This window comes from Callospermophilus lateralis, chromosome 11 (assembly GCF_048772815.1).
Source record: "Callospermophilus lateralis isolate mCalLat2 chromosome 11, mCalLat2.hap1, whole genome shotgun sequence".
Classification (NCBI taxonomy): Eukaryota; Metazoa; Chordata; class Mammalia; order Rodentia; family Sciuridae; genus Callospermophilus; species Callospermophilus lateralis.
In genome coordinates, this window is record NC_135315.1 from 61,226,309 (window position 1) to 61,254,017 (window position 27,709).

The 27,709-nt window shown below is 45.5% G+C and overlaps 1 protein-coding gene across 10 annotated transcripts in view; it reads left to right on the forward strand.

Annotated features, from left to right (window-relative positions):
• Positions 1–9,192: 9,192 nt before the first annotated feature.
• Positions 9,193–27,709, forward strand: part of Epn2 (epsin 2) — an 89,282-nt gene continuing 70,765 nt past the window's right edge. For 3 of the 10 annotated variants that reach the window (XM_076869492.1, XM_076869493.1, XM_076869491.1), the window contains exons 1-2: positions 9,250–9,338; positions 10,629–10,682. The gene's annotated coding sequence lies outside the window, so the exon portion shown is untranslated. Of the gene's footprint in view, positions 9,339–10,628; positions 10,683–23,314; positions 23,385–27,709 lie in introns of all 10 variants that reach the window. The other 7 variants (XM_076869500.1, XM_076869489.1, XM_076869490.1 and 4 more) reach the window with 6 other exon arrangements.

Here is a 27,709-nt window from a genome sequence, read left to right on the forward strand (position 1 = left end):
TTGCAGGAAGAGGAGGAGGTTAGGGTGAGCTGAGGGGAAGCCATGACTTCCATTTTCTCAGAAATGGGAGTGAGGCCTGTCTTCGGCGTGGTTGGGGCTGGCCGAACTGAGAAGCAGTCGATGACGGAGCCTAGAATTTTTTTTTTTTTTTTCCCACACAGCACATTAACAAGGTCCCACGGAATCTTCTGCCCTCTGCATCAACAACTGGATGGCTGCTGGGGTTCTGATGCCTTGGCTTAGACACAGCTGCAATTTGGAGGTCAACCCCAGGGCACATAGGGACACCCCTGATGGTATAGGAGTCCCAAGTCCTCTCCAGCTCTGCCCCAGCTTGCTGTGTGACTTCAGGCCCAGTCATGGACCTCTCTGGGCTCTGGTACTAAAGAAGAGACAAGTTGCTGGGGTGAGTAGGCCTCTCCTGGTCCTTTACTGCCCAGAGATCTGTCAGTCAGTGGATTCAGATTTTGGAGGGCTCTGGGGAGAAACCAGAGGACTTGGGCTACCAGTTAGCAGGGCATCCTGTAACTATCAGCAAAGGAATGCAAGATATAACCACACTCTCCTATGGGAGCTAGAGGCTCATCCCTAAACCCAGCCCTGCATACCATGAACAAAGGGTAGTTAGTTGTCTTGGTCCATCTGTCCTATGGATGGGGCATTTTGCTGCTCCAGGTCCTGACTCTATCCAGCAGCCAGAAACTAGACTCCTGAATAGTGCAGTCTCAGTGGGGAGGCTGAGAACGCAGTTCCGGAGCCCCTCTCTGGGCCATTCATTTATTGAATTGCTCGCTAAATTTTGAGTAAGCACCCACTGTGTACTGAGCCTTCATTTAGGTTTTTGGGGGACACCACCAGGAACAAAGCAAATCAAACCTCTGCCTCCTGGAGAGGAGAAAGTGAAAAGATCAGTATATGACAGGATATGGGGTGTGGATGGATGCTCTAATGCAAGGGAGGGGCTGGAGAGTGGGGCAGGCTGGGATGGGGCGACACCATCTTAGTGGTCATGGCCTGAAGGGTGGAGGATGGGCACTGAGATAGCCGTCTAAGGGAAAGGCATTTCAAGCAGAGGGTCATGTAGGGGAAGTAGTTTGCAAGGGGAAGAAGGGAGGAGAGAGCGTGAGGTGGGAAAGACGGGGCTTTCTGGCCGTGGAAGGGAGGTGGGTCTGATTCTGACTGCCATCAGGGATTGGGAGGGGCCAACATGATCTCATTTGCTCTTTCTTGTAAGCCCTGCCAGCCAGAGCGGGGGGCCCCAGATTCAAAATGAGGAAACTGAGGCTCAGAGCACATTCCAGCTCGTGCCTGAAATTCAGCATCACTAGCAGTGAGGCTGAGACTGGAACTCAGTTCCGGAATCCCTCTGTCTCCAGCCTGCAGTGACATGCTGTGGGGTGCCAGGTGCAGCCCCCAACTACATCCAGTTAACCTGTGGCTCACAGAGCAGCTGTCTTGTCTTCTCCCTTGACTCCACACACATACTCAGGCATTATCCTCAGTGACCAGAAATCTGCAGGGCTCAGAAAGGCAGATAAGTAAGAACCAGCCGCCACCCTCCCTTCACAGAGTTTCCAGATCCCAGGGTGACAGAATCTAAAGAGCCTGTCACCATTGGGGGTGGGGGTGAGGGTCCCTGGGCGGGATGCCTGCCTGAACCCTAAACCCTGTTAGCCATCATCCGGGTCAAATGAGGGAGTAGAGAGTTTGTTCCAGGCAGAGGGACCAGCACACATGAGAGCTCAGAGATGGACTGTCTCAGGGGTCCTAGGACTGGTGCAGAACATCCGGGAAACAGATGAGCCAGAGAGGCTCACTCCGGAGCTCGGTTTCCCCATCTATTCAATGGGTAGTCGTGAGGAACACTTGAAACCAGGGATTGGAAGGGGCTGGCGGGGGAGTGGGGGGTGGGGGACAGGTGCCAGCTGGCTGGCCTGTCCCTTCTGCCTTTGCCTGGGTGTGTGGGAGGCTCATATCTAGCAGCCCAGATGGAGAGGATGGAGGTGTAATTTCGTTCTTATCTTTCTGCTCAGAGCCTCTCAGCGAAGCACTTTTACAAAAATTAATAACAGCATTTGCTTTATATGTCTTCAACTTGGATTTCTTTTGGATTAAAGAGAGAAATGAAGGTAAAGGGAAGGAGAAAGGGAGATGAGTGGGGAAGGAGAAAGGGAGGGAGAGAGGAAATCAGAAAGGGGAAAGGGGACCAAGAGGCAAAAGAAAGGAAAAGATCTGGTTTAAAAAAAAAAAAAAATTGTCTAGGTTGAAATAGTCCCAATAGGTGCATTTTCTCATGTCTTGAGTCATTGGTCTCCTGCCCTCTTTCTGGACCCCTACATATTAGTCTTTAAGCATCCACGTTTGGGCTGGGGATGTGGCTCAAGCAGTAGCGCGCTCGCCTGGCATGCGTGCGGCCCGGGTTCCATCCTCAGCACCACATACAAACAAAGATGTTGTGTCCGCCGAAAACTAAAAAATAAATATTAAAAATTCTCTCTGTCTCTCTCTCTCTCACCTCTCTCTTTAAAAAAAAAAAAAAAAAAAAAAAAAGCATCCACGTTTGTCTCAAGCTTTCCTAAAGCCTGATGGCCCCTGGGACAGACCTGTGGCTTCAGCTCCAGGTCCCCAGCATTGAAGAAAAGGAGCTCAGGTAGTGGTGGTTGCATACATGAGCAGAGAGACACAAAGGAAGCAGGGAGGGCTGGCCTGGAGAAATGTTCCCCGGCCTCTGGCTTGACTGGTAGAGTCTGACACTGTACTCTACCAGCCTTTTTCTGGAGCCTCTTGCAGCACAAAAAGTCCAGCCCTGGGGCTGGGGATGTGGCTCAAGTGGTAGTGCGCTCGCCTGGCAAGCCTGCGGCCCGGTTCGATCCTCAGCACCACATACAAAAACAAAAGATGTTGTGCCCGCCGATAACTAGAAAATAAATATTAAAATTCTCTCTCTCTCTCTCCCTCTCTCATTCTCTCTTTAAAAAAAAAAAAAAAAAAGTCCAGCCCTCTTGGCAAACTTCTAACCACCCTGACTCATAAATTTATAAGTGCCTTCTGTGCATTGATTCTCTGTCCATCATCTCAGTGGAATGAAAAGGGTAGCTCGAGGCTCAGAGGGGAACGATGACCTGTGTGATCTTGGTCACACAGCTGGGAAGTGGGTGACCCTAGTCTAGATCTGAACCCAGAGACCTCTTGGTTCTGAGGACCCATAGGTTCAACCATCACCGTGTGGCCTCTATAAGGAACCAGATTACTCCTGTGTGTGCATAGAAAAGCACCCAAATAGGAAGGCTGGAGAACTCAAGCAATTTTTTTTAAAAAAATATTTATTTTTTAGGTGTAGATGGACACAACACAATACCTTTATTTTTATGTGGTGCTGAGGATTGAACCCGGGTCCCACCCTTGCTAGGCGAGCGCTCCACTGCTGAGCCACAATCCCAGCCCCTGTCAAGCAATTTTCCCCAACATATCAGACAATATTCTTCCTATTTTCCTTCAAAGATATCTTGGATTCGTGCTGGGTGTAATGGTACACACCTGTGATCCTAGCTACTCAGGAAGCTGAAGCAGGAGGATTACAAATTCAAGCCGAGTTTGGACAATTTAATGAGACCTTGTCTCAAAATTTAAAAAGGGCTTGTCGGGGCTGGGGATGTGGCGCAAGCGGTAGAGCGCTGGCCTGGCATGCGTGCGGCCTGGGTTCTGTCCTCAGCACCACATACAGACAAAGATGTTGTGTCCGCCAAGAACTAAAAAATAAATATTAAAAAAAAATTCTCTCTCTCTCTCTTTAAAAAAAAAATAAATAAATAAATAAAATAAAAAGGGCTTGTCATGTAGCTCACTGGTAAAGTGCTCCTGGGTTCAATCCCAGGACAAAAATAAATAAATAAATAAAAGGAAGAAAGAAAGAAGTCTTCAGTGACACTAGCCTGACCCCCGCTGGCTCTGGTCCCCTGGTTCCTGGGCTTATTTGAACAGGAGGTGTGAAGAATTATTTCTGTGCACTGAAGAAGAGGATTTTGGTAGCTCCAGGCTTCCAGGATCTTTGTTGCCCACGATCTCAGAAGCAGAGAGGGCCTCTTTCCCAATGTTTTTTTTTTGCTAATATCTTAGAGAAAGCTCTTAATTGGCTGGCCTTTGGTCACATGCCCACCCCCAGACCACTATAGCCAGAGAGATGGGGCATTCTCTGCCAGGGCTATGTCCACCTGGGAATGATAAAAAGAAAGGTGCCCTCAAAAGCTGCAACTTCAGTCCATCTCTCCCGAGTTTCACTTCCTCCTCCTATCCATCCCGCAGTCCCCCGCTACACTGCATCACTGGTCCATGATTTTGTGCCTCCTGGTCTCCGCTCAGCCTGTTCCCTCTGCCTAAATTGCTTCCTCCTCTCTGCTTAGCTAATAATTAGCCACCCTTAAAGGCTCAGCTCAAATCCTTTTTTTTTTTAAGGTACTGGGGTTTGAACCCAGTGGCACTCTACCACTGAATCACACCTGCAGCCTGTTATTACTTTTCATTTTGAGACAGGGTCTCACTAAATTGCTGAGGCTGGCTTCTAACTTGAGCTCCTCCTGCCTCAGCCTCTCCAGTGATTGGGATTAGAGTCACGCACCACCACACTTGGCTTCCAATGCCACTCTTCCGAGAAGACTTCTTTGGGTCATAGTTTTGGGTGGCTATGTTTTAACTCTACCCAAACTGGAAGCTTTATGAAGTGTGTTCAGCTTGTCTGTAAATTTTCTGAGAAAGCATGCACAGTACCTTTCTGAAGCCAGAAAGTTACTATGGTCTTCTCAGATCACGCCTCGAGTCTCTAGCAGATAGTTCCCATGTATGTGCATTTCCAAAGAAGGGGTTCACAGTAGTGCACAGTGGGGAGATCCATCCCTGACTCAAACTGACTTTTAAAAAAAATACCTTTATTTTATTTATTTATATTTATATGGTGCTGAGGATCAAACCCATTGCCTTACACTTGCTAGGCATGCTCTCTACTACTGAGCCACAACCCCAGCCCCTTGAACTGACTTTTGTGAAAATCTCAACCTCAAAATCATTAGCAGGGCCACCAGCTAATGGCCCCTGTCTGCATCTCACTTTGCTCATCTGTAAAATGGGGTAAGTGCGCCTTTTCCATAGGTGTTTGTGAAATAATGGTCGTAAGATATTTAGTCCATGTAATAGTTCAAGGTGAATCTTGAAAAAAATGATCTGTCTTGTTTGGAATCTTCTCTGTAGGGAAAAAAGCCTAAAGATTAATAGTCAGAAAGAAACAGAAAAGGTGCACCATAAAATCAGAAGGTATGTCTTATGTGGATGCTATTTTTATAATTACACATTACTCTCTAGGGAGGAACACTGATGAAGATCATTGACACTTGTTTATCAGGTGTGATGAATGCTTTGGAAAAAAAGCATTGCGTAAATTCAAGCAGAATTATTGGTTTAGTGGGCCTAGGAATGTACCTCAGTGGTAAAGCAGGTAGTTAGCCTGATCTTGGCCCTGGGTTCAGTCTCCAACACTTAAAAACAAATAATTTATTTATTTATTGGTGCTGAGGACTGAACCCAGAGGCATTTTACTACAAAATATCCTTTTGTTTTTTTATTTTGAGACAACGTCTCACTAAGATGTCCAGGCTGCCCTTGAACTTGCAGTCCTCCTGCCTCAGGTTCTAAGTGGCTGGAATTACACTTCTACACTGGGGTTGGGACCCCCTGCTTCACCAGGCAATGCTTTCCGCTGGGCAAGCAGCCTTTCCCTGCTGTCTGCCAATCTTCCTTCCAAGTCTCTCCCTCCTTGAAGTCCTCCTTCCTTAATCTCAGAGAAATCTCTGGCCTATATCTTCTTCTTCACCCCTCTGGCCAGTCCCAGCCATTCCACCTCATTCTTCATCTGAACAAACCTCCAAATTCTTGAGAGCCCTTGTAGGCTTGGATGTTTTATGCACAGGCAAAACATCTGGCTTATCCTGTACCCTTATCTCCAAGAATGCTTCTACTCTCTGGACTTGGCAGAAACTGAATTTGAATCCCAGGACTGTCATGCGCTGCCTCAGTTTTCTCACCTGGCCAAAAGGCTATTAACCTCAAGGAATTTTTATGGGGATGAATTGAGAAAGGGAACAAGAGGAAGGGTGATATGCTTCCAATGGGGGATTGGGAAAGGGGAATGACTTGGAGGAATGTAGGAATGTTGCCTCTGACCTTGTGGGAGGGTGGTGGCCTTCTGGCTGGATGCAGGAATCCCTTCCCCCACCTCCTCAGGCTGGCCCAATCCTCTCCAACTCACTTTCCTGTCCTGTATGTTAGTCCATCACCTCTTTATCTGTATCCAGCTCTGTTTCCAAAGCACACAGCTTATCTTCGTGGCTACGCACACTTGCTACTTGCTTGCCGGGTGGTGTATAGAGAAAAATCTATCCCTGTGGCCAACAGCTCTTCAAACAATACCCCCCACCTTTTTTTTTTTTGGTTTCTTAAAATGTGGACAATAAGAATGTGCACCTTGTAGAATCCCATAAGGTTTTTTTTTTTTTTTTTTTTTTTCCCCCACCAGCATTGTTCAGTATGATAGCATCTAGCTACAGGTGACTAATTTAAATGAAAATTAAAGTTTAAAAACACTCAGCTTAATCACACATGACAAATCAGGTGCTTATTACCCATATGTAACTAGCGACCACCCTACTGGATGGCACAGATAGGGTATAGTTTCATCATCGAAGGATGTTCTAGGGATGGGGTGTGGCTCATTGGTACAGCCTCTGCCTAGCGTGTGCAGGGAGCCCTGGGTTTCATCCCCAACACTACCAAGTTGGCTGGTGGGGGAGCTCTGTCATACAGATCAGAGAGTGCTGGTTTGGGATAATGCATGTGGACTCCGGACCACACATCAGTTATGTGTTATAACTCATTCAAAGTTGTAAAATGAGGCAGCTCTGTGATTTCTGTGCACAGTTCTGCACTCCTTGAAGTTCTAGCAAAGACCAGGGGCTCATAAGGAATGTTGGACTGGATGGGGGCATTCTTCCTGGATATGGGTTTTGGGGGCTTAGAAAGTGAAGGATGGCACTTTGGCATCCTGAGTACTTTGAACTGAAGGATATTGGAGAGACTCATAAGCAGTCTCTCTCTCTCTCTTTCTCTCTCTGAACTTTTTCTGCCTTTCTTTCTCCAGCTCCTCTTCCACCCCCGAAGGCAGGTCATAGGAATTAGTACCCCCTCTCCACTAAAGCCAGCCATAAACCCCAGACCCACTACTCTAACTTTCTCTTTCGTGTGTAAGAGCTGGCCATTGAGAAATTTTCTAACCTATCTTATCTGACAGTAGGTCATAAAACCCTCATTCTAGAGGGCATCCTGTCCTATACCTTGGAGGAAGGAATGCTACTCAGAGACCAAGAAGAACCTGGACAGCCTTTGCTACTTGCTGCACTCAGTCAATTATGTTAGGTCATTTCTACAGGGTCACATTTTTACAGGGCTGTTCATTCTTTATCAAACTTAAGCATAAAAATAAACAGCTTTCCCTGGGCCTTGCAGTCTTTATTCTGAAGGCTATCATGTCTTGTAAGACATTGATTAAATAAATTTGTTATACTTTTCTCTTGTTAACCTGTCTTTTGGAGCATTGACTATGAACTTATGATGGGGAGGGAAAGCCACGTATACTTCTCTATCCCTACCTGGTAGATTAAGTTTAAAATGGAGTGACAGTTCCCACTACAAGGCAGGCATGTGAAGTGCGATTCACTGTTCTGGTGAAGAAGGGACACTGAACAGTGGGAGCCACAGCTAATCCTAGGGAGGGATGTCTAGCATCTAAAACTTCCCGGTGTTGGGATTTTTCAAAGGAAAAGTGGTCATGTGGGTTTGCAGATGTGTTAGGGTCCCTCCACCCCCATTTTTTAAATTGTATTTTTGCTAAAGAAAATATTTCTAAATCTCAACTTATAAGACCCATAAGGGGTACACTTGTCCATTTGACTTCTTTATAGGAAAAATAAGTGTGTGGCTCAGGGAAGTCCAGTGACTTGCCTTAGTGAGCAAGGGCAGAGTGGGCCTTCTGGGCACAGTTTCCCTGAAGTCAGAGCTTGGTATAGTGTGATGTCACCCTGGTAGCAGGGATGGTGTCCTCGACTCCCTTAAGAGCCCTGATTCATGTCCCAGATCTGCCTGAGAGGGGGTCTCTGCTGACTCCCACCTAGGCTAGAGCAGGTTAGTCAGCTTTAAAGTGCAGCCTCCCCCAGTAGCCTTTCTCAGGCTCCCTCTCATTCCAGGCATTTGGGGTTGTCCCTTCCGGTGTCCCAGTGCACTGGTTGGGCATGTAGGAGGAGTCTTGTTGGGTGCTGGTGGAACCAAGGAGGAAAGGTGGTTTGCTGTTCTTGTGCATCCGTGTGTACGTGTACGCACACACACAGACACACACACACCCCTTGCGGGCCTGCAAGAGGGGTGTCTGTAAACCTCTGGGAAACCCCTTTGGCAGTCTACTGAAGCCTATGGACCCCTTCCTGGAATAGTTTTTAGTATATTTTATTGAAATACGAGACACGTTTAGAAGTATACAAATCGAAAGGGCCCATGAGTGAATTTTCACAAAGCGGACACAACTTGTAAACTCAAGAAATCATCCATGACCAGGGTGCCCAGGGAGGCTCCCCTTTCAGTCTCCGCCTCCCCAGAGAAGGCTGAACCCTTACAACCCTTCCAATTGCAAGGATAAGAAGAGTTTTAAGACTATGGTGGGGCAAGGGTCTATGCGTGTGGGTGTCGGTCACGCGTGTGTGGCGTTGAGGGGACACACCGGGGCGGCGGGACTTACAAGGTTCTGAGTGAACACTGCAGAGGGTTCAGGTCTGGGTAGGAATTTGCCGGGGCTTGTGTGCGAGTCAGGGTTTGTGTGTGTTGGGGGGGTCGTCTATGGGATTCGGGCGAAAGTAGTGGGGCGCCGTAGGAGTGCGGGGCGGGCCGTAGTGGGCTCCGTGAGCACAAAACAAGGGCTGGCGCGTGAGTGGGCGGGACCTCCGCCCCGGCTCTGGCACGCCCGGCCACACGTGGGCTTCGCCCTCGGAGCGAGCGGGTGGGGCCTCTCGGTGGGGACGCCCGCGGGGTCTCAGGGGCGGGGCCTCGGCGGGCTCGGAGGGGCGGGGCCGCCGGGCGCGCGCACGCCGCCGGCGCGCCCCCTCCCGGCCGCCATGTTGGCTGGTGTGTGGGTGTCAAACGGAGCCAGACGCGGCGGCAGCGGTGGCTCCGCGGGTTCCGGTGGTTCCCGCCTCTCCAGCGCTGCCAGAGCTCCAGCCGCGTATTCGCAGCGGCCGGGAAGAGCGGAGGTGAGTGGGACCTGAGGGACTCGTGAGCTGGAGCGGGACCACAGGGTACGGGCCCTCCCCCGCCCAGGGCGCGGACGCCCCCAGAGCGCAGGCTCCCCCCAAGCTAGCAAGACCTCCCCCCCCGCCCCCCCCCCCCAAGCATGCACCGCTGCCGCTGCCCCGGCTTCTTGACACCACTTCGGGCGGGACCGTCTTCTTTCTAAGTAGGCCCGCCCCACAGGCTGGAGCGTGGACCCCTCCTCATCTGGATCCCTCTTTCCGCTGCAGCCCCGCCACCCCCCCCTCCACCCCGGTTCCCTATCTGGAAGCTCTTCCTTTTATATTCTTGGGAGTCCCGGGCTTCCTTCCCTTCTCTTCAGATCTGGGAGCTCCCTTGGGTTTGGAACAACCCCGCCCCTCTCCCCAGAGCACATTCCTCTCCTCTCTGGGGCCAGGCAAGTCCCTTCCTCCGGAGCCCAGCCAGGTCTCCCTCCCGCCCCCAGGCAGAGCACAGCCCGGCCTCCCTCTAGGAATCGGGGGAGGGTGCCCTTCTCTGTCCAGGACCCCGGCTCATATCCTTCTCTTGCAGGCTGGAGCGGGGTGGGGGCCCCCTTTCCTTCCCGGAGGACTAGGTTTCCCCTCCCCAGCCCCCACTCGCACAGCACAGAGGGGACGGGGGCGGCAGAGCCAAGCTCCAGCTGCCTTTTGTTCCGCGTGGGATGGCAGAGACCTGGCCCCGGCGGTCTTACTCGGCTAATCGGGGTGGGTGAATGGTGCGTGGGGGCCAGCCATCTCTTTTCCCTTGGGGCGGCTCCCTGGGAGCAGGAGTCCAGCGCGTTGGGAGAGGCAGGCCTTTCCTAGAGGAGTCCATGCCAACAGGTTTTTTGTTTGCGACCTGAAGTTGGCCCAGTGGCTTTGCAGGGGTGGGGCTTAAGCTCCCTTAGATACCCCAGCAGAGCCTGTGAAAGTTCATTCCGTGACCCTTGGCTGAGTCCGGCAGGTCCCTTCACTGTGTGCTGCCTTGGGGACGCATTTGAAATCTGTGTTTTAAAAGAAGAGAGGGCTTAAAAACCCCCACTGGGTTTCTGATGGAAGAAATTGAGGTCCAGATATACAGTGATTTGCCTAAGGGCACACAGTGATGCTGTGTCAGTGCCAGAGCTGGAAGCTGGCTCCTCATGACAATTAAGAAAATTTTAGAGATGTTTAGACTCCCCCAGCATCCCACCGCCTGCCTTTTATTTTTAACCTTCACACAAGAAAATGTGCAGGAAAAGATGAGAGGTATGAATGCTTTCTTTCCACTTGCAGAAAATACCCTGTGAAAGAAGAGATTGGAAGAGGGGATTGAAATGTTTGAAAAAGGTGAATTTTAATTATCTACACCCCTCCATTATATAATGTAATGAAGATTTGGCATCTTGTAGTTCTAGAGATGGAATGATAGGTACTGACAGAATCATATACTGAATCCTGCACAGTAGTGATTGAGTTTGCACTGATAATTAAGTTTTCATCTGTATTTAAATAAACATCAAAACGAACTACAATTTGTTTCTGAATGGTACTTGTTCAGTTGCTTGTGTTTGGGACAAATGATTGTGTTGGTGAAATACAACTAGATGTCAGCTTTTACTTGTCAGCATTTTTACATTGACATTGTCAAAGTTTGTTACCTTATTTTAAAAGTGGGCTGGTTATCTTTATCAGTCTGCCTGGGCATTGGCTATTAAAAAGTTTGGTAAGCTGGGCAAATTGATGTACACCTGCTAATGGGGAGGCTGAGGTAGGAAGGATCACAAGTTTGAGGCCAGCCTCAGCAATTTAGCAAGACCTTGTCTCAAAATAAAAAAAATTAAGAAAGGGTGGGGATGTAGCTAGTGGTAGAGTGCCTCTGGGTTTAATCCCCAGATTAAACAACAACAACAACTACAATCTATAAAGAGTTTGGTAAAGTATAAATTATTCTAAGGCATGATTCAGGCTGCCTGCATCCTACAAGCCCCTGGACCCAGAGCAAGTCCTGTGGGATGTACCTGGCTCTCCTGAGGCTTTTTGCCTCCCTGAACCCTGAGCTGGAGGGATGAGTAGCTCTGTGGGCACTCTCTTCCACCAAGCATTTGAGGTGTGAGGAAATGTGAAACTTTTATGTGATAATACCTAGCATGGTTAGCAGTCTTGAAAAGTGACCCATCCTTTAGAAAGTGTAGAAATATGGTTGCCTCTTATGTAACCTTCTTTCATAACGAGACATGGATTTCCCAAGAATGAAGATTCCTGCAAAAGTAGTTGAAAAGTTGTTGGGACACTGATTTATTTTGTTGTTTTGACTTTTCTGAAGTTAAAGGGTCTTTTGTTTTTTTTGAAAATGTATTAGGAGGACTTGTAACTTTCAGTTCTTTGTGGACTAAAGTGCTAAGAGAGTGAATTCCATGAAGAACCATGGAATTGTCATTGTCATGCTTTTGGGATGCACCAGAAATGTTTCTAAGTGTTTTGGCAGTTGTTCTCACTCCTTCCCAGAGCCTTTCTCTCATGTTGATGGGGTATGAATAATTATTTAGTGCCATCAATACTTGGTGACCCTGAGCCTTGGGGAAGTCAAAGAGCTTGGATTTAGTGGTTTGAGATTGGAGAGGATGTGAGGAATTATAGTTCTACTCCCATTTGTCTGTTGAACTTTTAACTCATACGTTTAGTTCAAACAAACCTCTCTGTCAAGCCTTTGCCAGTGAACTCCACTGGTGTTTGGGTCCCTCTCCTCTGCTCTCCTAGACTTCTCACCCCACATAGTGTTGGAGCACTTTGCACCTTTGTGTCTGAGGCATTTGTGATACTGTGACATCTTTGAAGCCAGTGGTTGCCCTCTCTTTCCTTACTTCTCTAGGGTCTGGATCAGCCTGTGACATATGGCAAGTGCTTAATAAAAGTTTGTTACAAGTAGTCCTTGGGGCAGGGGAACACATTTTTATTAATCCCTTCTGCAGGCTCCACTGTTGTTTTGCTTTTGCATAAACCACTACAGTTGGTCCAGCAGTCATGTATCAGTCACACATTCCCCTTCTACAGATGAGTTAACTGAGACCCAGGGGGCTTAAGTTATGTGCCCTAGATCACATGGACTGGCATTTGAACAGGTGTGTTGGACTCAAGAATATTATTATACCTGTGCCTCAATTGAGAAACCCAGTCTCAGGGAAGAAGAGATGTACTGCAAGTAATGCAGGATGTTATAATTGAAATTCTCACATTTTGTTTTTGTCAGATGCATTCGTGAAATGACCATGTCCATCTGTTGTGTTTTTAAAAATTGACAAGCTTTTTGATAGTCTGTGGAGTTTTCTTTATTTCTTTCTCTCTCTCTCTCTCTCTCTCTGTTTTTTTTTTTTTTTTTTCTTTTTTTGGTACTGAGAATAAAACCCAGGGTGCTGTACTGCTGAGCTATATCTCTAGCCCTTTTTATTTTTATTTTTTGAGACAGTGTCTCACTAAGTTGCTGAGACTGGCCTCAAACTTGTGATCCTTCTGCCTCACTCCTGAGTTGTGGAGATTGTAGACATTTATGTGCCACTGTGCCCAGCAGAATTTTATTTCTTAATTAGCTTGTTCCATGGTGTCTAAAAGAGAAATTTAGAAAAACAAATACTTTGATATGAGTGTATGTGAAAGTAAGTGTGTATTGAATATTGCTTCCATCTATGGATGTGTTTGCTTGTACTTATTTCCAGATAAGTGATTAAGTCTTCTTGCATTGTAAAAGTCTTCAAAGCTGTTTCAGCAGCCTTTAAAAGAAAGCAACAGCAAAACAAACAAACAAACTACCTATGATTTCACATCAGCATTTAGCATAGATATTACCATCTATCTACTCTATCTACTCAGAAAGATTAAGTAATGTAGAAGACCTGCTGGGCATAACCAAGGATTCAAATGAGGTCTGTATGATTCCCAGACCTGGGTCCCTTCTATTCTAGTAGTTCCTGTAGAAACTGCCATAGAATAATGTCTGTTCATTTATATTATAGGATAAATCTGTGATCTGGAAATCACCATCATATTTTCTTAGAAGATTGGGAATTGTGAATGAGATTTCTGGCTTTCTCCTAACGTTAGGATCTATGAAAGCACTGCAGTTTGAATGTCAGTAATTTAATGGGCCACTTTATCAGACAGACTCTAGATTAGAATTTGATTTGGGGCGGGGGAGCCTCCTTTTTTGAACCAGATTTGCAGCATTGTTACAATGTTCTCTGTATGCATTGGATTCTTTGGGTGACTCATCCCCAGTGCTTCCAGGTACTGGAGCCTGCTTTGTTGCTGGGTGCAAAGGCCTTTAGCTGTTTCCATTTCCTGTTGGTCCTGGTCTAGGCAGTGTGTATAGCAGCACTTTTAAGCCTATTCTAGACACAGAACAGGTAACTTAATTCTATTCAAAGCAGTGTAAGGAATTGGGCACACAGAGGGCTGAAATATAAGGGACTCCTATCTCCTGTTCATGTAGCCCAATTGATCAATAGAACAGGGAAAAATAGGCTCATCCTGGGGAATGGCTGGCCATCTAGGGCTAATGCATGGTGTAGATTTAAAGTCATTTATAATTAATCGCTTCTAAGTGCAAGACTGCATCTTTCCTCTTGCTCCCACTGCTTTTTGGTATTGTCATTGTCACAATGTGGCAGTTTTGTATCTGAGAGCACCAAATGGCACCCACAGTTTGTCTACAAAGGCCAATGTGGCAGATGGCTTTGAAATCAGATATGGGTACTAGGGGGCCTCTTGGCTAGATGACTTGTGGCACTTCGATCATTGAGCTTTGGTTTCCTCATCTATAAAGTGAGGCTGGCAATGACCACTTCATGGAATAGACTTGCTATGTTTCTCAGACTGTAGTGTGCATCAGAATCACCCAAAGGCTGGCTGGGTCAACACATTGCTGGGCTCTACTGCAGTGTTTCCATATAGTATGTGATGCCTTGGAGTGTGTGTTTTTAACTAGTTTCCAAGTGCTGCTGATCCTTGGAAAGGATCAGACTTGGGAACTCTGGCCTGAGGACTGACGAAGCAGGCACGTTAGGTGTCTAGCACCAACTAGTAGTGCAGAGGAAATGCAAAATGACACTTTTCTACTTCTGAAATGCTTCTAAATATTCACTCTGAAGATGGTGGTGTGACTTGGAAAGGAAATTTGGGTTCTCAGAGAGATGTTTTCACTTAGTTATTTCTTGATTGTAACTTGGGACTGTGGTCATAGGCATTATTAAGCATTATGTACATTAGTTGGAACGTTTTCCTTAAAGAAGGGAATGTCGGTGGCCTACCAAAAGGCAGTTAGCCTTTCTGTTGGAAAAGCAGGTTCATCAAACCTACACATCTGGCAAGATGTTCGCTATTGAGGCTTTTTAGAAATGCAGCTTGGAGAGAGGTTGGGGAAAATGGTGGTGGTGATGCTTCTGAGCAGAATCTCATGGGGCCATTAGTGATGGGCTATTGGTGTTTAATGGAAAGTCTCTCCTCCTAACAATTCAGATTGATTTAATATTTTTTGATGTTTAGAGTTTGGGAAAAAAATATACCTTTTGCCTAGTAGTAGTTAGCTTATCCTTCAAAAACAAACATTGGGGGTGGTATGCGTGTGAGCTCTGTTGGTTTTTTAATGTCTTCTGTGTGTTAGGCCCTAGTTATGCCTTTTATGCACAGTATCTGATTTAATTATCTCTGCCTGTCCTGTAAAGCCTATCAAGTTTCTCTTTTTGCATTTGTGGCCCCAGGCCACACAGCCTTAGAGTGCTCCAGTTAGTATCAGTGCCCTACCTGTGTCAGACTCAGAACCACATCATTTCCACTCCTTCACTCTGTATTGTGCTCCCATTATCTCACTTCACCCTCATAGCAGCCTTCATAAGTAGGAATTTCACAAGTGAGCCTGCTGAGATTTCGAGGGGGTGAGTTTGGCCATGTGCACCTACCCAATTGACTCACAGGAGATGAATTCAGTCCTATACCTGTCTCATTTTGGAGCTTTATGAAGTCATTTCTATGACAACAGCTCACCTCCCTGTCCAGGATCACAGAAGTAAATTCAGAGATGCTCAGCAGCCTGGATGTGTGCAACAGGGACCTGGGGGTAATCCAGCTGGGTTGACTGGGAGGAACTCTGTGTGGGCTGGTAAGGGTTTTGTGTTTGCAAAGCTGTGTTAAAGTAATTGTCTAAATTGCTGTTTGAGGGAAGGGGACTTTTCTTTTTTCTTGGTAAGCCTGAAGCTCTGTACACTGGTTCTGTAAACATTACACATGGGTACCAAAGGACTAAAATAATGCTCTGGTAATGCTGTTGTTAAAAGGGTGATCAAATTCATGCAGAAGAACTTGGTGTGCTTAAAAAGTTCCATGTAAATAAAAATATAAAGAATCCCCTTCCTTGGTAGACAGTTACCACATGTGTTCTAGCCAGTGGGTAGTTTTCTCAGCAGTGTGTGGGCACTTTTCCAAGATTTGAAAACTGCCTGCAGCTCTTGATCCAAGGATGGTAAATAGCTTTATGTTGGTGCCTGTCCTGCACTTGTGAGAGGCTCTGGAGATTTGGATTAGTTTGTTTTGTAAACTCTTTAGGACTCTGAAGTGAATAAATCAGTGTGAGCAGAATGTTGCTGTTAAATGATAGCCCCATCCCCCACTCCAGCAGTCATAGCAGTAAAGGAATGCTGACAAGCTAAATGTGATTCACATTTTTTTCTTGAAAGCAGGTCCTTCCTGTGTGCCTGTTTGATACCAGAGCTGTCCTGGGATATAGTGACTCTACTTTGGATCAAAAATTTGGGAAACCATGTCAGAGAAAGAATTTTTATACTACTTTACAAGAGGTAGCCAGGAGACGTAGTAGTATAGGCATTTCAAAGACAGTTTTGTGACAATAGGGCAGGATATCTGAGGTCAGTGTCAGCCTGGAAAATTTGTAATACATGGCCTTTGGAGTCAAATTGCTGGGTGTAAATGAAAAACCATGTTTCTGGCCACTAGGAGCTTAGTCTAATTGAGAAGACAAAATTAACATTTGTGAGACAGAAACTAGCAATGTGTTGAGCTGTGAGTTTGATTCTTTGTCAGGAGGCCAAGAATGGAGAAAAAATCTGGAAGAGTAAGGGAGAAGGTAGGATTTAAGTTGAGTTTTGAAGGACAAGGAAAGGGAAAGAGGCAGATAGGAAGGCATTTCAGATCCAGGAACAGCAGGAGGCAAAGCTTGAGGTGAGCTTGTGCATGGTGCAGGTGGTGGTGTGTTTCTCTATCCATCCACCTGCATGTGTGCAAGCTCCTGAAGCAGCTCTGCCTGGTAGTATGCCTTCTGAGTGCAGTGAAGACTGACTGAGATGGCCACCAGCTCTGATGAGGCAGCAGCCTTGGGGGTTTTGTTTTGTTGGCAGTAGATAGATTGGTAGTCCTTGAGTGTGTGTCACCTCTAGTGTTTGAGGAAGGGTCCTCTGGCAGGCCCAGTGGAGTGGAGTACTTCCTATGAGTGAGAGTCTGGCTAGATTCAGATTCCAAGATAGGGTGTGCAGGGAGGCCAGAATCCAGCTTTGTTTGGGGAGAGGTGAGGGCCTCAGTGCAGGCTGGGAAATTTGAATTTGACACATTGGGAGCCTGCAGATCTTATCTCTGGCTTGCACCTGCAAACCACATGGCCTGGAAAGCTTTTTAAAAATGCCCCATGGAGCCCCACCCCAGACCAATCAAGGTGGAGCCAGTAATTTTTAGAAGTGCCCCAGACAAATCTAATGGTCTGTGTGGGTTGAGAAGCAGATCTGTGTGCTCAGGGGAGCCTCTGGGAATGTCAGAGATTGGAATGTGGGAGTAAATGGAGCCAGAGAGGAGGAAGCTTTTGCAGTAATGAGTTGTGGGTGCTGGGGCTCTGAGTTGTCTTGGAGTAACTGTGGATGGGTCCAGAAAGGAGGAGGGAAGGCCACCAAGGAGGTGGGATCTGGCTAGAGCCAGACTTTGAGCCAACTTTGAGGGATTGAACCCAGGGGAGCCATATTCCCAGCCCTTTTCATTTTAAAAATTTACTTGTAGATGGACATAATATCTTTATTTTGTTTATTTCCACAGTGCCTCACACATGCTAGGCAAACGCTCTACTACTGAGCCGCAACCCCAGCCCTCATTTTTTTATTTTGAGACAGGTTCTTACTAAATTGCTTAGGGCCTCCTTAAACTACTGAGACTGGCCTTGAACTTGCAGTCAAATCCCAGACTTTGAGCCAACTCTGAGCCAGCTTTGGAGGAGGGGGTTAGTTTAGTGGAGTGTAAAGAAGGAGAGAGAGAGAGAGAGAGAGAGAGAGAGAGCCGCGCGCGCAGGAGGAGAGATTGTGAGCCACCTGTTTGGTAATCCTTTCTACCTGAGCCCTAGGCATGGAGCAGGCAGAGCAGGTTCTTATCTGTTCCTTCAAGCTTGCCAGCCAGGTTCCTTCCCACACCCTGAATTATAATGACCATAGCAAGCAATGCTTGTAAAATTAAAAAACTGCGTTTCTTTAAGGTAATTTTATTAAAGATGGTTGTATTATAGAGTTCTTAATTCAGATAGATTCACTTTACTAGATAAAGGTTGGAAGTGAGGTTCTACCTGGTACATTTAATACATGTAATAAGGTCATGCATGGGATTTTTTGGGGAAAAAAATCATTCATAGTCCAATTCAGGTTATTCACTATTTCATGCTTATTGAGCACATATATATTATGTATACCAGGTTGGGATATGTGAATGAAAAAGATGTAAATACTGCCTTCAGATAGCTTTGGGTCTGTAAGAGGATGTCTCCTGATGTAGGACAGGTAACATTATCCCTAGCTTGTAGAGAAGTTTAGGAACTGGTATCTGACACTAAGGATGGAGTCTGGGAATCAGAGAAGGCTTCAGGGGAAATGATCTGGAAGTTGAATCTTGAAGGAAAGCTGTGCGCAGTGGTGCATGCCTGTAATCCCAGGGACTGTGAGGCTGAGGCAGGAGGATTGTAAATTCGAGGCCAGTTTCAGCAATTTAACAAGGCCCTAAGCAATTTAGTAAGAACTTGTCTCAAAATAAAAAAATGAAAAGGGCTGGGGATATTGCTCAGTGGCTAAGCTCCCCTGGGTTCAATCCCTCATACATCCCTGCCCTCCCCCCCGCAAAAAAAAATCTTGAAGGAAAAGTGGAGGAGAAATTTGAAATGAGAATAGAGGAACCCAGGTCATTGGTGTTGTGTGGTGCAGAGACCTGGAGGCCTGCTATCCAGCCTGGGCTGATTTAGGAGGAGAAAAGGCTGGACATGTGACAGAGGCCCAGGTGTGGGCTGACCAGGCTGTTCAGGCAGGACTGGTGAGAGCTGGGTGAGATTTGACTTGTGGGCCATGTTTTCACATGGTCATTTTGTGGTGAATGGGCAGAGTTGCAGGTCCTCCACCCGACTCCTAAGCAGAGCAGCTCTGCTCTGATGAAGGTGGGGAACTCAAAAGAGCTTTGGAAAGTGTTTCTGTATGGTTTGAAAACAGCCAAAGTGGCCTCCTTGCTGAGGGTACTGGGGAACCAGGATGAGCAGAGTGCCCTTTGGGTGGCTGGGAGGAAGGTGCTGAGGCTTCTTTCAGAAGACCTGAACAGCGCTTGTGCAGTGAGAAGGGTGGAGTTGAGAGAAGTTCCTGTCCCACCCTCTCCTCGGGGCCAGTTTCTCTGGGCCTGGTGACACCTCTGTGATCTGCTGGTGCTTCAGTGAACCAAACCCTTGGTACTAAAACTCCTGTGGTTAAACAGCTCTGTTTTCCAGAACTCCCTGGAGAATTTTGTGACTAAGGTAAAGATAAGGGAATGCATGTCAGAGAGCCACTGTTCCTGCTTGTGCTGAGGAGATGGTCCCAGCCCTTAACTTTTCTCTGTCTGGATTGGAAAAAAGGTGAATCTAGACCACAGAGGTGTCTTGTTTGCCTGGATGTACTGTATCTCTTTTTAAACATTAACCTTGGGTGCTATATTCATTTCCTATGGCTACTGTGACATGCTTTTGTATAGGGTAGAGGAAGCTAAGATCATGCTGTCATCAATGGCTGCATTCCTTCTGGAGGTTCTAGGGGAGAATCTATCTCCTTGCCTTTTCCAGCTTCTAGGCCTTCTGTATTTCTTGGTTTATGCCCCTTTTGTCCTCACAGCTCGTTTTTACTGCCCTGTCTTTCTCATGGCATCACTCTGATTCTTCTGTCTCCCAATTCCACTTTGAAATTCTCTCATGATTACATTGGGTTCACTGGGTTATCCAGGATACTTTCCCTATTTTCAAGTCAGCTGATTAGAAATTTGTAATTCTGCCTGCTACCTTAGTTCCTCCTTTGCCTTGTAACCTAAAATATCCTCAGCTTCCAGGATTAGGATGTGGACATCTTTGAGAGGTTATCATTTGCCTACTGTACTTGCCAACATGAAAATCAGGAGATCTATCTTGCATAGCTATCCACACTTGCGGTTTCATAGACAAATCAGAACACTTGGCAGCTGGGGGCTGCACTGTTGCCTGGTAACAGTGGGTTGGAGCCAGTGTTGGTGCCATTTCTAGATGGATCTTATGTGTGTGCTAGTTCTCTGTGGGCCCCAGCCCTCCTCCTGGTGCCCACTCATTTCCTTTAGTTTTCTGGTCTTCACTCTGGGGATAAAGGAACTTATAGAGTTCAGTTGTGGCAGGTCCCATGTTCAGGACAATTGAGTTCTCTACCTTCCTGTTTTGTGCCCTCCTTCTCTCCCCCAGTATCTCATCCCCACTGATGCCCCTTCTTCTGCCTCTGCCTGGCAATACCATCTCCTCTCTTGACCAAGGGCTTTATGCTCCACAGCATCTCTGATGCTATTTTAGGTAGTATTGTTTGTGCCATGACTCCTGGTCTCCTGGTTCTCTCCTTTTTTGGCATCCAACTCTAGTACATTCTGGTACCTTCTGCTCTGTCTTGCATTGGAGTTGTAACAAGCAAGTCTTTAAATGTAACTTTAGAGCCAAATCCATCAAAAGAATGACATAACAAGCATGTAGTTAAACATCTCTCTGCATGCACTCTCCTGGACACTGGGAATGCAACAGAAAACAAGGTCGAGACTCCCTGTCTGCCTCCTCTGCAAGTCTGGTCCTAGTAGAGGGATAGGGAGAACCAAGTGAAATGGCAAGTACATTGTCTACTTCCTGTTGCATCTAGGAGAGTCTGCTTCTTTCAGTCCTGAGTCTGGAGGTAAACTCTGTTTGCACTGGGTTAAAGGTATTTTGCTGAAAGATCCAATGTTCTTTCTAGACATTGCCTGGACCCAGCTGATAGTTGAATTTTCAGCAGGCATCTCAGAGGCCTGGGTATCAGGTTAGTTTGCAGTGTGAAATTCCAAGCCAAACTCTCAGAACTGCTGTTTGGTGGTATGAACTAGGGTTCTGGTTATAAGGAACCCTTTGTATGATCTCCTGTGGAGGGATCTGCATCAAGTGAGCCAAACTCTTTGGCTTTTCACTTTTCTTGTCTGGCCAGTTTCAGCTGTTTAGAGTTTCTTGCCCCAATTCTCATCACTCCCCTCTTAAAAAAAAATCCACATTCATTAGTTATTCCCCAGTTCAGTCTTCCCCGACCCCTGGTAACTAATCTACTTTTTATCTCTGTGGATTTGTCTAATCTGGACATTCATATACATGGAATCTCATTGTAGCCTTTTAGTTTCCTCTTTTAAAATAATTTATTTATTTATTTAAAAATTTTTAGTTATGGGCTGGGGATGTGGCTCAAGCGGTAGCATGCTCGCCTGGCATGTGCAGGGCGCTGAGTTCGGTCCTCAGCACCACATAAAAATAAAATAAAGATGTTGCATCCACCGAAAACTAAAAAATAAATATAAAAAATTGTAGAGCTTTTAAAAAATTTTTTAGTTATACATGGATACATTTTTAATTATCTTTATTTTGTGTATTTATTTTTATGTGGTGCTGAGGATCAAACCCAGTGCCTCACATATGTCAGGCAAGTGCTCTGCCACTGAGGCACAACCCCAGCCCCTAATACATTGTTTTAGTTGTGGTTAGACGCAATACCTTTATTTTTATTTATTTATTTTTATGTGGTGCTGAGGATCAAACCCAGGGCCTTGCACCTGCTAGGGGAGCGTTCTCCCACTGAGCCACAACCCCAGCCCTTGGTTACCTTTTACCACGTAATCATCATTTTATTTCTATTTATGGACCACAGTGTTTTTTTTTTTTTTTTTAAATCCATCTGTTGGTGGTCATTTGGGTTGTTTTTACCTGTGGCTATTGTGAATAGTTGCTATTTTAACTTAACTATTCATTGCTTATTTTGAAATTGGTGATGGGGTGTGGATCATAAAGAAAATGTGATGTGTGAAAGGGCAGGAGAGCAGTTTTCCATTTATTTAAGCAATCACATTTACAAAGAACTAGATTAGTGTATGTGACGGAAAAGTCCACTCCTGGATATGTAACATCAGTATCTAAGAGACTCAGGCTTTTTTTTTTTTTTAAGGTACTAGGAATTGAACCCAGAGATGCTTAACCACTGAGCTAAGTCCCCAGCCCTTTTTATTTTTTATTGTGAGACAGGAGCTCATTTAGTGGCTGAGGCTGGTTTTGAACTTGTAATCCTCCTGCTGCAGCCACCTGAGCTGCTGGGATTACAGGCATGTGCCTGGTTCAGAGGCCTCTTCTGTCTTTTTGTTGTTTAATTTTTGGTGACCATTAGGCCTGCTTGTCTGATGCACAAGTCCTACCCTTCTTGGTGACTTGAGCAGCCATAGCTGCAGGTGTGAGGGTGGACAGTGGCCCTCATGGGCAGTGGTGTAGAGGAAATGCTTGTCAGTCTCTGGGACTTTGCCTTCCTCCTGAGTTATGGGAATAGATTTGTGTTTTCAGAGCCATTGATAGAAAAGCTTGTTTTCCTGGATATGGAGTCAGTGCTGTTAGTCATCTAACAGGCACTGCAGTAAAATAGTTATTGTCTGCCTGAAGTTTGAGTTTTCATTACATACTGGAGTCCAGGAGGGATTGTTACCGTCATGGAACAGAACTGGGTTTGGTGTTTTCTATTCAGGGCATTGATTTCAGGAGAGTTAGTGGGCAGCTGTTAATAGTAGCTGGATGCTGACAGGTGGATACCCTTCTCAAGGCTGGTTTTGTGGAACCATCTATATTCTGAGAGACATGGTAAAAGTGGCCCATGCCACAACTTTGGTAGTTATAGTTATGGAACTGGGGTGGGGCATACTCTGCTATACCATGCTGTATGTTCTCTTTTTGGAGGGCCTGAGGGAGCATTCATCTAAGGTCCCAGACAAGGGAAATCTCTTGAATCTGGTTTATCCGTTGTAGACAAAGTGAATCCTTTTCACTTTAACTACCAGGAACCTCAACTCTGAACCAGTCATTTATTTATTCCAGTTGTAGTGTGACCTGCAGTTTGGCTTTCTGGCCCAACTTTTGTCTTTTCCCCACTTACCTGTTGCTTGGGTTCTTCATTTACTTGCTTATGTTCTCTGAATTTCTTTAAGCCAGTGATTGCCAACTATGGTTGTATTTTAATCAGCATGACCTGGGGAGTTTTAGTTTTTTTTTTTTTTTTTTTTTTAAAGCACCAATGACTAATGCTTGGTCCCTACCTCCTCCTGTTTTGATCATTCTAGAATGGGGGCTGAGTATAAGTATGCTTCCAAAGTTCTCAAAGTTTACTCATCTGGCCTTGTTTTGAACTATTCCTTTTAGGTTATTTTGAAAAGGGTGGAGTCTGGGAGAATAGCCAAACCAAAGGATAGTAGTCTGAGCCTCAGGGATGCTGAATAAAGAGGATTATATAATTTCCAGTGGCGTCCTGCCTATGGCACTGCAGGACAATGCTGAGATACTTTTCTCCTTGTCTATAACTGCTGGAGGCTCAGCTCACAGCATATTGGTAGGAGCAATTCTTTTTTTTTTTTTTTTTAATATTTATTTATTTATTTATTTTTAGTTTTCGGCAGACACAACATCTTTGTTTGTATGTGGTGCTGAGGATCGAACCTGGGCCGCACGCACACCAGGCAAGTGCGCTACCGCTTGAGCCACATCCCCAGCCCCTAGGAGCAATTCTTGAGATTCAGCTCCAAAGCCTTTGGGCCTGTCTTCCATTGGTATGGCTTTTTAAACAAGATCTTTTGGGCCATTCAGGACCCACTTCCCTTGCTTGGAGCCTAATTTATGCTTTATATCATTTAGTATAGGTTGTAATTATAAAGAAGACCTTTTATATAAAGAGAACATTTAAAACACGGTCTTTGCATCTAATCTAATTCCTCCTATGCTTTAAAAAAGGAAGAAAAAAAATCCTATTATCCCTCTTTTAAAGAAAAATAAGAAATTATGAAATAATGTGTTTTTTCTTTGTTCATTTAAAAGAATGTATTTTATCAGTATAAGAAAAAGGCAGGTAGCACAACAAATTACTATGTAACCTGATGGCAAAGTATTGAGTAGGTGTTCTTTAAACAAACTAAGTCCCTAATTCCTCTCTCCTCCAATCCCCGTTTTCATTTAGTTCTTTTGCCTTTGAAGAAACATCTTGCTAACTTTATTTCTTCCCCACCATCTTATAATCACTAGCTTCTAAAGACTAGTTAAAGTCAGCTGTACTAAAATAGATGATATGCAATATAGTATTTCTAGGCAGATTTCATTTTTTTTGTGCTAAATGCCCTGAGATTGTTAAGGATATCTGTTTTAATGGTGGAGAGGCAGCGGGGAGCTTTAGTTTCCCTCCTTATCATAAGGGTCACTACTGTCATGCCATAACAAAAGACAGGTTTACAAGAGAAAAACAACTCCTTTCTATAATCATTGTTTTAAATGACAAGGGAGCCTTCATAATGACTGGGGAAAATGTCTATTTCATGCATAGGTTCTGTGAAGCAGAAACAGCTATGAGAAATGTGATTGGACAAAAAGGGTAGATCCCAATAGTAATAGATTGAGCTGGGAAACCTAACAAGATTCAGATTATTCTTGTCCTCTCAGTTGTAGTATTCCTTCCTTCACGTTTGGGATGAGACCTTTTGGAATAAGGGTGTTGTGATCTATTACTGGACAAAATAGGTCAGAGAATTTCTCTCCCCGCATCTACCACAAGGAATTGAATGTAAGGGCACTCTATCTCTGAGCTGCATCCTCAAGTACCCCTGCTTTTTTTTTTTTTTTTTAATTTTGATTCTGCTAAGTTGCGCAGGCTGGCCTAGAACTTGTGGTTCTCTGTTTCAGCCTTCTGAGTTGCTGGGATTACAGGTGTGTGCCATTGTTTCTGGCCAGATAATTCTTTATGGCCAGCATCTTATAATCACTAGACAGAGGCATGTTTTTCACTGGGGAGGAGGCTAATCTTTCTAGTTTTTATGGCTGGCTTTGGGGAAGAAGGCTCTCTAGTTTCTGCGACCTGACTTGGGGAAGAGGAATCCTGATTTCCGTAACTCACTCTGGGGGAAAAAGAGGGATGACAGGAAGATGGGAAAAGGTCAGAGAGATTTTGGTTCTGAGGCTTTCCAGTGTCTTTTGGTTCAAAGTACCCAGCATGCCGAAGTGCTATATTTTGGGGTATCATTCTTTGAGCCCAGTGATGGTCATCAGAAAATTTAGAAGTACATGTAAGTAGAAAGGACTAAACTACAACTTGGTCTTATCACTGTAATTACTATTGCTATTTTGGTTTATTTCCTTTTCATTATTGGTGTTTGTTTTTTACTACCCCGAGGTCTTTGTGATCTGTTTAACTGTCATGGCAAGGCCCAGAGTTTTCCCTTGAATGGCCATGCTGGGAGAGGTCTGTCATCTTTTGTGATTTGTGTTCTTTCCAAGGAAGCTATTGCTCCCCACCTCCCATGCTCCAGGTGCTGGGGGATCTGCATTCTTCTTCAGGAGGCCTGGGGGAAGCTGTCTAGTAGGGGTGAGGCTTTGCTGGACTTTGATAAGTACCTGCATGCAGGTGGGGGAGGGTGGAGGAATAAACACTGACCTGGGTGGGTGTTGGTACTGTGCAGAGACAGGGAGTGTGGAGGAAGAGCCTGTCTGGTGGAGAAGATGATTTCAGGGCTGGACAGTGGAACCAAAAAAGTGCCAGCACTGTCTGCACTTTGAAGGCTTTCAGAACGGGGCAGACCAACTCCTTGGTCAAAGTCATTTAATGTTCTCTGGGCCTGAGTTTACCCATATTTGATATAAAAGAATGAATAGTCCTTCCCACATCCTTCTCAATACCAACAGGCTGTGGTCTATGTCTCTGAAGACCTTCCATTCCTAGATAAGGGCAGCATTCCAGCTGACAGCTATCTGGTTTCTGGCAATATCTTTTCACTTTGTTAAGGTTGAATTGGATTGATGATGAGATGTTGATGATGGATCAGCATGTTCTTTCCACACAGTTTATTGTCTCACTGTTCAGGAGCCTGCAGAAGAGAAAACAGGCTAGTTTCTCAGAAAATGTGTTTGCTTGGGGCTCAACAGATAAGTCTGAGCAACCCAGAGAGCAGGAGCAGAACCTTAGTCAACCAGGTTACATCAGAGAGACCTGTGATATGCTCTCATCTAGAAATTTTCTTTTGGGGCCCTTGGCATTGACACTGTATGTGGGTAGTTGAACAGATTAAGAGTCCCTGCAAGCAGGTCTACCATATTGGAAAGGGTAGGTGCACTGGCCAAAGGGATCAGGCCTACCTGGCCAATGAGTCTCAGAGCCAATCCCATTAGAAGATATAAATCTTTCCAAAAGGCTGTGGCCACCAGGAGGGTGGCAGCAAGCTCTTCTATGTGCTTTGTGTTTAGCACAAGTGTGCATTTATTTGTATGCCACATTACATGACCAACTGGTGGAGTTTTAAGTTTTTTTTTTTTTTTTTTTTTAACAAGGCTGGGGGTATAGCTCAGTGGTAGAGTATTTGCTAAAGCATGTGTGAGGCACTGGATTCCGACCCCAGCACCATGGAAGGAAAGGGAAGGGGCATTCTACCACTGAGCTACATCTCCAGCCCTTTTTATTTTTTATTTTGAGTTGAGGGGTCTCATTGAGTTGCTAAGATTGGTTTTAAATTTCTGATTTTTTCTGAGATTGTAGACCTCTACCACTATGCTTGACTTTTTTTTTTTTTTTTATTAGAAGAAAATCAGTTTAAAACTTGGAAAGGAGTGGGAAAAATGTTGTCTACCTTAAAAGAAAAACAATCTGTAACACACTGGCTAGTGAATCAAGCTCTTAGAAATTTGAGATTTTAAAAACTGCCCTTTTTGTGAGGCCCATGGAAATACAATTTGGAATTGGTTGGTCTGAGGTTTTCTCCTTCTGGTGGATAATGTGGAAATACAGTTTTGCTGTTGTTTTTGTTGAATGTGAGAGTAGTTACTGGCTGATCTGGCATCTTGGAGCCTTGGGTCATTTCAGAGAGAAAGTTCCAGAAAATCTTATTCCAAGGACCAACCAAAGCCTTTTATCTTTACAGCTTTTGTTTTGCCTCTTCTTCACTTTTCTTATTACCTGGTTTAATGAAGGCCAGGTTTGCAAGGCTCTGGGGGAAAAATTGAGTCAGAGGGGTGGGAAAATCATGGAATGGTGACCCCTCATCCCTGCATACCCAGGGGAAAGGCCCAAGTCCTCTGTCATAGGCATTCAGGGCTTATTCTGATTTGGTCTCTCTTCCCTTTCAGCTTTACCTCTTGCTATCTTTTTCTTTTCACTCTTTTCCCAGCCAAGCTATGTCCTGAGCCACCTATTTTGTTTGGAATGTGCTTTGCCCAAGGCTCACCTACATTGTTGGGCTCCTCAAATGCTCCATACAAATGCTGGCCAGCTGCTGTCCCATGCCCTTGTTATCATCTGTTTCATTGCTGTGTGTGGTGTCACTTGAACTCTTGCAGATATAGGCTGTGTCTGATGAATCTGCATCCTCCAGCATCATGCCGAGAGCCTGGCAGGACTGGTGCTGGGGAAGGGACTGCTGCATGAGTGGCTGCTTGGAGGGCTGTTATTGCCTGGCTTGACCTTGCCACCTTATGGTGGAGGCACAGACTTGCTCAGGGCCACACTGGGTGGCCCATGGGAGAGGAAAAGTTCATATCAGAGTGGATGGTAGGTTAGATGTGGATGTTGATAGTGGGGGAAGTCACTGAGATGGGAAACATGGAGGGGAGTCCCAGAAAGAAAGGGACAGCTGCAGGAAGACCTGGGGTCCTTCTCCTCTGGTTGACAGTGGTTGGTTTGTTGGCTCTCACACAGGTGAATACAGAAGGATACAGGTGGGCTTTGACTGGTGTTCACTCATGGGCTGCTGTTGACCAAAAAGGCTTTCATGATTTTGTGATTCTGGGATAGATATAAATATTTATATTTATG